Here is a 12,401-nt window from a genome sequence, read left to right as displayed (position 1 = left end):
TTGATTTTCTTTATTATCGTAACCCTGACTCTGTTTGTGGAACAGAAGATTGTGGAACAAAGACAAAGATGTGTGTCAGAGTTGCAATAGGATGATCATTCTTGTACTCATTTCTCCAAAACATATCTTTGAGCAGCAATTAGTGCCCTGGTTCTTTATCTTTCTTACCCATCACTGTTCTATCACTATGGCATGGTCAAAGAGCAGGGCTTTAGAGCTGTGTAAATCTCATTTTGAATGACAGGTAGCTTCTCAGAACTACAGATTCCTCATCTGTATAAATGAAGATTAGCATGCCTGTCCTTCAAGCAGGGTTTCTCAGCCTCAGTACTATTGACATTTGGGGCCAAATAATTCCCATTGTGAGGACCTGTCCTATACACTGTAGGATGTTTAGAAGCATCCCTGACCTCTACCCACTAGATGCCAGGGGCACCCGCTAGCTGTGAAAATAAAAATGTCTCTAGACATTGGCAAATGTTCTCTTGGGGTCAACATTGCCCCCGGTTGAGAACCACTGCACTCAAGGTTTTTGAAAATTAAAAGAGAATTTGCGTGCTAGCGAAGTCCCTAGTGCATTGTGGGTATCAAGTCAATGCTAGTTTCCCTTTTTTGCTTTCTGTTGTCATCCTCATCGACATTTGTTCACCCTCAACATCCCCAGAACATGAGTTGCTCTGGGATCTCTCTTGGGGCCCTTTGCTGGGGCCTCTCTCCCAAAAGCTCTCTGAGGAAGCAAGCTGTAATATTCAAGGAAATGACATTGTGGAACCTGTTCTTACACTCTGTGGTCTTCAGAAACTGCAACAGCCCCACTCCTCTGGCCAAGGCTTTTCTACTGGCCCCGTTCTACCCCACCTCCCAACCCCAATCTACCTCCAGCCCTTATTTGATTTTTAGGTGAAAAAATTTCTTTAACCACTGAAAAGACTCCAGTGAGCTGACATAACACTTTAAAGGTTAATTTATATAATGGGACCCACACATTGGAGCCACCCCAGTGGACCAGACCACATCATAAATCTAAACCTAAGTCAGCCTGCACTTAACAGGAAAAACCTGTCCAGGGACGTAACCTACACCAATCACAGTCCTCCAACTCAGCTTACCTTACTCTAGAAATCAGGACCTGTTAGCCTTATAAGGAAATTCCCAACCTCCCAGCCAGTCATGCCCTGTCTCCACGTTGCCTCTTCTAAAGCTCTATAAAACCTGGTCTTGCCCAAATCCCTTGGGAAGAGTTCTCCACTGCTGATGAGGAACTGTACTACCTCAATCCATGGCATGTTTTCCCTTGAAGAATCTTGTAACTAAATTGCTTTAGTTTTGTCATTGGACAGGTCAGGCATATCTCATTTTATTGTGCTAACTTAACTGCGCTTTGCAGGTATTGCATTTTTTACAAATTGAAGGTTTGTGGCAACCCTCGTTGAGTAAGTCTATCAGTGCCATCTTTCCCAACTGCTTTAGGCTCACTTCGTGTCTCTGTGTCACGAAGTGACACACTGGTAATTCTCATAATATTTTGAACTTTTTCATCCGTTATGGTGATCTGTGATCAGTGATCTTTGATGTTACTATTGAAATTGTTTTGGTATTTTCAGCAATAAGGTCATCGTAAATTAAGGTGTGTATATTGTTTTATAGACATGTTGCTGTTGTACACTTCATAGACTATGGTATCGTGTAAACAGCTTTTCATATGTGCTGGGAAACCAAAACATTTGTGTGTCTCATTTTATTGCAATATTGGCTTTATTACTGTGGTCTGGAAGCGAACCCGCAATCTTTGCAAGGTATATAGCCTGTATGGTCAATGAGGTGTGATGTGAAAACAGCCACTGAAGGTTCCCGGGTTGGCTCCTAGATGAAGGTGAAGGTTCCTACAGAGCCACTTTAGTTTGCTGCCTCTCCAGCTGCTCTCCAGTGTCTCTGGTAATTTCTCTTGGATCGAGCTCCACCTAGTTCCCATTTGGAGCTCAAGTTTGTTTGTTCTAATCCTTTTAGGTGGAAATTTGGGGTGTGAGAGACTTCAGATATTTCATGGTGAGACCTAGTAGCCCACAACATTTGAGTTTATGCCCAATCTCAGCTACAGTGTAAGCACCTTCAGGAGGTACTGACAGATCTCAGGAACAGTGCTCAAGCAGTCAGAAACAGTAAGTCTGGTTGAACCAGGGAGAATTATTTAAATGAGGGAAAATAGGAGCCCTTGAAGCAAAAGAAAGCATGATGGCAGCCATTAGGAAACTCACAAAGCTTGAGGTAAGTCCACAGCATGAACTGCTGAGGGACTTGGGGAATTAAATTAAGACAATACATTTGGACTATTTTGACCAAAAGCACATCAAAATCTAGGTAGGCAAGTCAAACTGTTGGAAGACATTACAGCATCTGCTACTATAAACAGATATTCTCGTTAAAGGAATAAAGATCTACTACTATGGGAAACTTGAAAACCAAAGCAGCAAAACTGGTAGCCACAGATCAAACACTTAAATGCTGTCAGAGCGCTCACCACCTCACTCTCAGACTGCTGGGCTAGGATAAGTTGGTCAAGGAATGGTTTAGATCAACAGTAGGTTACATGCCAACCTCATGAAAATTTCCATGTAACAAGGTACACTTTTTGTTTTTAATTAATTAATTTGTTGGCTGCGTCGTGTCTTAGTTGTGACCCACAGGATCTTTTGTTGCAGTGACCGGGCTCTTCACTGCGGCGTGCATACTTCTTTGTAGCTATGGTGAGTGCAGGGGCTCAGTAGTTGGAGCACGTGGGCTTAGTTGCCCCAGGGCACGTGGGATCTTAGTTCCCCGACCAGGGATCGAACCCAAGTCCCCGGCATTGGAAGGCGGATTCTTAATCACTGGACCAACAGGAAAGTACCCAAGGTACATTGTTAAACACCACATTCCCCGGGACTTCCCTGGTGGTGCAGTGGTTAAGAATCTGCCTGCCAATGCAGGGGACACAGGTTCGAGCCCTGGTCGGGAAAGATCCCACATGCTGTGGAGCAACTAAGCCCTCAAGCCGCAACTACTGAAGGCCATGCGCCTAGAGCCTGTGCTCTGCAACAAGAGAAGCCACCACAATGAGAAGCCCATGCACCACAACAAAGAGCAGCCCCCCCACTCGCTGCATCTAGAGAAAGCCCGCGTGCAGCAACAAAGACCCAACACAGCCAAAAAAATAAACAAAAAAAACCCAAAAGAAAACACCACATAATCCCCAACCTGGTGGCACATCCCTATTAAGCATTAATTTGGCTCTAAGAGATCCAAGGCTTAGCTACAGAAGTGGGACCCTCAAATATCAAAGAATTAAGCTTGCCACCTTCTGGCACACCTGCCTATCTTATGTCTGATAAATGCGGTCCAAGAAACTATAGATATCTACAAAAATGGCAACATCTTACTAAGACAACCTAGAATGACAACGGCCATTATAGGGAATCTTCCAGTTAGACAAGATGGCTCATTTAACAGTACACTTGAAAGTAAGAGTCCTCAAATCAAACAAACAGAATGGGATACCTATTTTAATTGGTATGCCTCCAAAAGGCTTCAAGAGTCCCAGAGAGCTTCATTGAAAGATTCATCGCAAAAGGGTAATGAGAAAGTAAAGACACGAGAGGTACCTAAAACAAAAGACTACAAGACTGATGTGACCCCTACTACTCCCCTCTGTCCTCCTTTACCTGAGCACCCACATTCTGCTAATCCTCTGTCTGAATTGCCTTTCCACTCTGAAGAGGCTATAGAACTGTAAACAAAAGTCTGCCAAGTTAGTGGCCTCACAGATACCCCGTATCTATTCTCAAAGGAAGGTCACCAAATGGCCCCTCTCAGGGTTGGTGAGACTCTGAGGGAGTCTCTGGTAAACTGATACCAATTATTCCCTTAAGCAGCCAAGGGGACACTAAAACTACGATTAACGGAAACCCCTGTTAAATTCTGATAGATACCAGAGCTACACTCTAAATACCTCATGCTCCAGAGCCTCCAGAAGGGATCCTGGAAAAACTGGCAGAAGCTGGTGAAGGATGAGAATTCTTACCACAGTCAGGTCTCCCAGATCTCTGTAGTGCCTGGTCAAGAGAGGAAAATAAAATTTCATGTTGTCCTTTCTTTTCCAAATTCAGGCTTTTTTGATTTTGGTTTTGGGGTACCTTTTTTTTTTTTTTTTTTTTCGGTACACAGGCCTACTCACTGTTGTGGCCTCTCCCGTTGCAGAGCACAGGCTCCGGATGCACAGGCTCAGCGGCCGTGGCTCACAGGCCCAGCCGCTTCGCGGCACATGGGATCCTCCCGGACCGGGGCACGAACCCGTGTCCCCTGCATCGGCAGGCGGACTCTCAACCACTGCGCCACCAGGGAAGCTGTGGGGTACCTATTGGTTGTCAATTCTTCTCTCCCAGGGACAGCTATTTTCTTCTGTTTGTGTCATTTTGTGTTGAGAACTTGACTTGGCAACCATCAGGTTGGGGCCCCCAAAATATGGCCAGGCAGAAACATGGGCTTGTAGTGTAAGCCCTGACAGTTTTCTTCTTTTTTGCAATACAAGTGGCTGACTTAAGCTTTGATTGCCAAGGCATCCATTTCAAGGGGCAGCCCTTTCAAAGAAGGTTATCTCAGCTGAACACAGTACCAACCACACAAGTAGATAAAGAGCCAGGCCACCTCCACTCACTGAGGCTCCTTTGTTTTAGAGATTTTGGTAGGTTTAAATAACTGACCAATTGGTCTACATGGTTTTTGTTTTTTTCCATCCTGTCCTTTAAATTTCTGCTCTTATGTTTTAAATTCACCAATAAAGAGTGAGCCCCCAAAACCCTAGGACCCACCCTCAGCCCCAATAAAAGCAGAACCCCAGGCCCACGTGCAGTCTCTGTCTCCCCATGACCTTGCTGTGTGGCCCCAGGTGTGCTGTGTAATTTCCAGGTGTTATAAGTGATGAGCCTCTGTTTTTTTCAAAGTTTCCCGATGGTTATTGCTGAAGGGCATCTGGCAATCATTATAAGAACCACAAGAGCTGGTCCAACCACAACACTGGTTGTTGGTAGGCTGAGATCAGCACAAAACAGGGTTGCACCCCATTGGCTTCTGGGGTTCTGCTGACTTTTGCCAGCTCTCAGGGGAATTGTCTAAGTCTTCTTTCTCGTGGCTATCTCTGCGAGTCACTCTGGACCTTGGGAGGGCTCGTATCTTTTGTACCGTCTTTCAGGACACCCTTGGGTTCATGGGGTTGTTCAATACTGCCAGAAATATTTACTATTTTTCCCAGCTGAAACCTGACAAGATATTTGAAAGGATTTTTTTAAAGTAGCCCTATGGTCAGAAGTCGGTCAGATTGGAAACTGATATTCAGAGCCTGATAGGACCTTTTTTTAAAGGCCTTCTCCCCTAAGGTGAATGAAAGAAAATACTCCAAAAAAAAAAAAAAATCTACAAACGTAGAACATAGAGTTCTTTTGATTTGTATCTTAGTTAAAGATTTCCCTGATATAAAGAAGCAAAATGAAGATAATGTATAGTTGGATGGGTGGGTCAACGCTTTGAGATCATTCAGGCTGCAACCCAATTCTTTGAGGAATTAAAAACAACTGTCCTGGGACTTCCCTGGTGGTGCAATGGTTAAGAATCTGCCTGCCAATGCAGGGGACACAAGTTCGAGCCCTCGTCTGGGAAGCTCCCACATGCTGCAGAGCAACTAAGCCCATGAGCCACCACTACTGAGCCCTCATGCCACAACTACTGAAGCCTGCGTATCTAGAGCCCGTGCTCCACAACAAGAAAAGCCACCACAATGAGAAGCCCGCGCACCGCAACGAAGAGTAGACCCCGCTCACCGCAACTAGAGAGAGTCCGCGCACAGCAAGGAAGACACAACACAGCCCAAAATTAATTAATTAATTAATTAGGAAAAAACTGTCCTTGTCCTGTAAGATCAGAAGTGCAGCTCTAGAAACAATGTAAAGCCAACCTATCCTTTTTACCAATTCCCAAACCTCCCCATTCATCTCAAAAAGCTTGTAGGTATCATAAAATTCTAGATATAGAAAATAAAAGTCCTTCTTGGAGAAACTTGCACTCTTTCCGTGTGCCATTTCTTTGAAATTCAAACTTCAGAGAAGTAATCCTTACTAGGAAAAAAAAAAAAGGAAAGGCTATTTGGAAACTACATACATGAAAATTTTCAGTCTTCACAAATATTAGTAAAAAATTTAAGCCATCTGAGCAGGTAGTTTTAACTTATTCCACCTGTCAGAAACACAATTTTGACCCAACTGTTCTTTTATAAACCACTGAGTTTTGTATTATCATAGCTGTTTCATGGCTAAAATTTTAAAATGAAAGTTGTAAGACTTCTGTTTGCATCTGTCTGTATGTTTATGTATGTCTATGTATATATGTTATAATACATACATACATAGGTTTTTTTCTACCTTCAGGTGGTACTGCCAAAATTAAGTTGTAACGAGCTCTACTTAATTGACCTAAAGAAATTTAAGCATTTATATAAATCAACTATATTCTCAGTAATACAGAAATTAACCCAAATATTTGCCAAGGTAACATGATGTAAGATAAGCTTCTGTAAAATAAAGCTAGTTTAAATTTGTTGGTTTAATTCAAACAGGCATGTCTTCAGAGTTACCAGCATTCAATACAATACTTTTATTTTACCTAGGTTTACTAAAAGTCAAATAAGCTCACTTTATCTCTGTTAGAGAATTTGTCAGCAAGAAAGCTAACTTATGATGATGGTTAGCTGTTTAATGTCTCTTAATTTGTCATGAGGAATCGAAACATAAATGTTCAGAACAAGTAAATTAAATATATGTAAATACGATACAAGTTTGTAAGTGAACTTTTCAACAATTTTTATGTGTTATGGTTCATCTACTTAAAAATAGTTTCCAAAATTATTTTGGTTATTTGAATCCTAAAGTTACACTAAGGTAACTTAAATGATGGATATTTGTTGACTATCTAGATCATTTCCAAGTAAGATAAAATTCTGAAACATTAAGTACTGAACATAAGTTTATCCACTTTTGACTTCCTTTTACAGAGGAACTAAAGATATTTTGATCTCTTAGTAAACATGGTTTGTGTCACATTGAAAAAATGTACTATGAGGAAGAATATGTTTCTCAAAATTAGGAAATGTGTTTGCAAATTTGCCAATCCACAGAACTGGCAAGTGACAGTGCACAATTGCTTACTTTTTAGTTTTCACTAGGAATCAAGGGATTCTTAAGGATAACAATTATAATTAATATAAAACTACTAGAAATAATAAGGGAAACATTTCTATGCAAGACATGGAGATGTGTTTTTGTTAGGGAAAAAAGAGTAATTTTGTCCTAAAGTAAAATGTTTATTTCAGAATGAGAAAGAGGAAAAAAAAAGAAAAAAGAAAAAACAGGACAAAACTAGAATGTATATAAAAAGTTGGAGAATATTTGTGGAAAAGGATTCTTGGAAAAGAAATTTTGGGTGTAGTCAAGCAGGAAGGTGTGGCTAAGATCGGAATGGATCTATTTAACTTTTTTTTAAATGAATTTTAATATCAAAAAGTATCCTGGGGCAAAATTAGACTTGGTCTTCTGTCTTAAAAAAAACAAAGTTTTATTGTACTATTGGTCTGCTCTTAATATAAAAGGCTGTGAAAGTTTATTATTATTTTTTTTAATCTTTCTGATAATCTACCTGGAAAGCAAATATTTTGCGTCTTACCAAAATAATTTCCTGTGCTTCATGTTGCCTTTATCAGGTCATTGACTACTTAAGAAAACACAGTCTTCTCAATATTAAAAGAGCTAAGTTTTGTTCATAACTATGCAACCTTCTGCATTTGCCTTTAAAATCTTTTATTGTCACTTTAGTTAAATAGATAATTATTATTTCATAATGATCTGTGATCCTATTTAGTCAAATGTTCAAACCTTTTGTCATTTTCACACGTTCCCAAAATCAAATTCTAAATGCAGCATTTTTTACCTCAGAGTTAACACCGAGATTTCCCAGAGACCCCCTTGGAATTCTCAAGGGATTTGTCTCTCAGCTTGTAAAGGAGAGATGTTGAACTAATTAGATTTATTTGGTATGCTAAATTACATGGGAAGCATTGTCAAATAAGCGATGATAAACCTTCTTAGGTTATATGTGTATGGATATATGTTACTGATACAGGTAATCCAGAAATTGTTTAAAGATTCTAGAATTGTGTCAATACACTCAGTGTCCAATTATCATCCTAACTTATTGTATAACACAGAATTAACTACATTTCCTTATCAAATGAATTATCAGATTTTTATCCATGGGCATTTTAAGTCTTTTGTCATTAACAGACAGTTATTATTTTACTCTAATGCTTTTGCAAAAGTGAGACTCATGGAAAGGACTCTACCAAGAATCCTTGACCACTGACACTGCTACCAAATTACAAGGTATCTAATCTTGCATGCATATTTCACAACTGAAAAAGGGTCCACCTGACACGTGGTCCTGTACAAATGCTCAAAATCAAGTTTACTTGAATGAGAAGCTGCTGATTTCATGAAGTAGAATGCTTCCACCCGAGACTTTGGAACAAGAATCCTGGTCCTTTCACTCTCATCATGAAATACCTTCTCCCCTTTGTACCTACTTCTCCACTCTTCTTTTTCTTTCTGTCACTTGTAAAGATAATGCTAGCATCTGTATTTCTGGGGCTTTTGCAAAGGGGAAGACCTATTTGATTATTGGGTTTGCCTCCAAAGACCCCAGTTGGTCTATGATGCTGGTGATTTTGTAGTCTGCCTGTTCCAAACGTCTCCCTGATTTCCAATGCCTCAGTTTCTCTGGACCAAATGAAATACCCTCTATATCCTGTTAGACTGCTAACCTTGACCCTGTAAGTCAATTTCTCTGCATCCAGTTAACAACTAATACAAAGAGAAATCAGAACAACTAACAGAAAGAGAAATCAGAACAATACTCTCCGTGCAGTCTACAGACCCTTAACTCTTAAATCATAACTCATCTGACCTCCAGGGCTTGGCTGATCACTCTGCACTCCTATTCCAATATTCTCCACCATGGAATACCTCTTTTGGTAGTGCCATCTGTGCTCCTCCCAGGTTTATAGTGCCCCTTCATTCATGGGAAGCTCAATGTTTAAGTAATTGGGAAATGGTGGGACACTATGGTCTGAGCTAACTCTTTATGTCTCTGACTGTCCACAATCAAACCAAGGCTTCGCGTTGGGCTGCTCCTCTCAACTAAAATTACAGATCAATTGAGAATTACCGGGAGGCATTCCTGTTTCAAAATTTGCTTCCTGTGGCAGATACCTACTTCCCTGATTAGCAGGAAGTGTAAATGAGGCTGTGATCAGGAACCTCTCCTTAACTCTTAAAGTTATCACAGAAGCTACTGGCAAAGCAATAGCTGCCTGACAATAATCTGTAGACCCTCTGGCCAAAGTTGTTCTTGTAATAGAATAGGCCTTGATTATCTTTTAGACCGAAAGAAGGTGTCTGTGCTCTAGCCAACACCACTTGCTGTACTTGGAGTCACACTTCTGGGGAAGTTGAAACTCAGCTACCTAAGATTACTGAAAAAGCCACTTGGCTTAAGAAAGTGTCTCCTACGACAAAAACTTGCCAGAAAGTGGGCATAGATGGAAACTACCTCAACATAATAAAGGCCATATATGACAAACCCACAGCAAATATCATTCTCAATGGTGAAAAAACGAAAGCATTTCCTGTAAGATCACAAGACAAGGATGTCCACTCTTGCCACTTTTATTCAACATAGTTTTGGAAATCCTAGCTGCAGCTAGGACTTTTTCAGAGAAGAAAAAGAAATAAAAGGAATCAAAATTGGAAGAGAAGAAGTAAAACTGTCACTGTTTGCAGATGACATGATACTATACTATACTGAAGTATACTATACCTGAAGATGCTACCAGAAAGCTACTAGAGCTCATCAGTTAATTTGGTAAAGATGCAGGATACAAAATTAATACACAGAAATCTCTTGCATTCCTAAACACTAACAATGAAAGGTCAGAAAGAGAAACTAAGTAAACAACCTCACTTACCATCATATCAAAAAGAATAAAATACCTAGGAATAAACTTACCTAAGGTGGCAAAATATCTGTATTCAGAAAATTATAAGATACTGATGAAAGATCAAAGATGACACAAACAGAGAGATATGCCATGTTCTTGGATTGGAAGAATCAATATTGTCAAAATGACTATACTACCCAAAGCAATCTACAGATTCAATGCAATCCCTGTCAAATTACCAATGGCATTTTTCACAGAATTAGAGCAAAAATTTTACAATTTGTATGGAAACACAAAAGACCCTGAATAGCCAAAGCAATCCTGAGAAAGAAAACCAGAGCTGGAGGAATCAGGTTCCCTGACTTTGGACTATACTACAAAGCTATAGTCATCAAAACAGTATGGTAGGGCTTCCCTGGTGGCGCAGTGGTTGAGAGTCTGCCTGCCGATGCAGGGGACACGGGTTCGTGCCCAAGTCTGGGAAGATCCCACATACCGCGGAGCAGCTGCGCCCGTGAGCCATGGCCGCTGAGCCTGCGCGTCCGGAGCCTGTTGCTCCACAACGGGAGAGGCCACAACAGTGAGAGGTCCGTGTACCGCAAAAAAAAAAAAAAAAAAAGTATTGTACTGGCACAAAACCAGAAATATAGATCAATAAAACATGCTGGGAAAACTGGACAGCTACATGTAAAAGAATGAAATTAGAACACTTCCTAATACCATACACAAAAATAAACTCAAAATGGATTAAAGGCCTAAATGTAAGGCTGGATACTATAAAATTTTAGAGGAAAACCTAGGCAGAACATTCTCTGACATACATCGCAGCCAGACCTATTTTGATCCACCTCCTATAGTAATGAAAATAAAAACAAAAATAAACAAATGGGACCTAATGAAACTGAAAACCTGTTGCACAGCAAAGGAAACTATAAACAAAATGAAAATACAACCCACAGAATGGGAGAAAATATTTGCAAACAAAGCAACCTACAAGGGATTAATCTCCAAAATATACAAACAGCTCATGCTCCTCAATATCAAAAAAATAAACAACCCAATCAAAAAATGCATGGAAGATCTAAATAGACACTTCTCCAAAGAAGACACAAAGATGGCCAACAAGCACATGAAAAGATGCCCAACATCACTAATTATGAGAGAAATGCAAATCAAAACTACAATGAAGTATCACCTCACACAAGTCAGAATGGCCATGATCAAAAATCTACAAACAATAAGTGCTGGAGAGAGTGTGGAGAAAGGGCAACCGTCCTACACTGTTGGTGGGAATGTAAATTGGTACAGCCATTGTGGAGTACGAAGGTATGAAGTTTCCTTAGAAAATTAAAAATACAGCTACCATATCCCGCAATCCCACTCCTGGGCATATATCCTGAGAAAACCATAATTTGAAATGATACGTGCACCCCCAAATATTCATTGCAGCACTATTTACAATAGCCAGGACATGGAAGCAACCTAAATGTCCATCAACAGAGGAATGGATAAAGAAAATGTGGTACATATATACAATGGAATATTATTCAGCCATAAAAAAGGAACAAAATAATGCCATTTGCAGCAACATGGATGGACCTAGAGATTGTCATATTTCGTGAAGTAAGTCAAACAGACAAAGACAAATATATGATATCACTTATATGTGGACTCTAAAAAAACGGTACAAAAGAACTTATTTTCAAGACAGAAATATAGTCACAGATGTAGAAAACAAACTTATGGTTACCAGGGGGAAAGTGGTGGGGGGTGCTGAGGGATAAACTGGGACATTGGGATTGACATCTACACACTACTATATATAAAATAGATAACTAATAAGGACCTACTGTACAGCACAGGGAACTCTTCTCGATATACTGTAATAACCTATATGGGAAAAGAAGCTAAAAAAGAGTGGATATATGTATATGTATAACTGATTCACTTTGCTGTAGAGCAGAAACTAACACAACATTGTAAATCAACTGTACTCCAATAAAATTTTTTTAAAAAATTGTCTTCTTCAATGCAGTCTTTCTTTGATCTATTTGATCTAAGTTGTTTTGGGCCATGGGGACTGTGGCTTTGGAGTGGGAATTATTCTGCTTATAGTCATTTTAATAGTCTCCCTGGTGTGCTGTGTTGTCTCAAAAGCTTTAAGTGCAAATATGTAGCCACTGGCAATGAGACAAATGATCTCCCTTTGCCTAGAATGTCAAATATGAGATGAAGAAAACAGCCAACTAAGGGACTGAGACCTCCATATACTAAACCTATGGAGAGAGTCAACCTGACTCCAACATCGACAAGAAGTGATAGCTCAGAG

This window comes from Delphinus delphis, chromosome 1, assembly GCF_949987515.2.
Source record: "Delphinus delphis chromosome 1, mDelDel1.2, whole genome shotgun sequence".
Taxonomy (NCBI): Eukaryota; Metazoa; Chordata; class Mammalia; order Artiodactyla; family Delphinidae; genus Delphinus; species Delphinus delphis.
The sequence above is the reverse complement of the archived record's forward strand: the minus strand, read 5'-3'. Positions refer to the sequence as shown.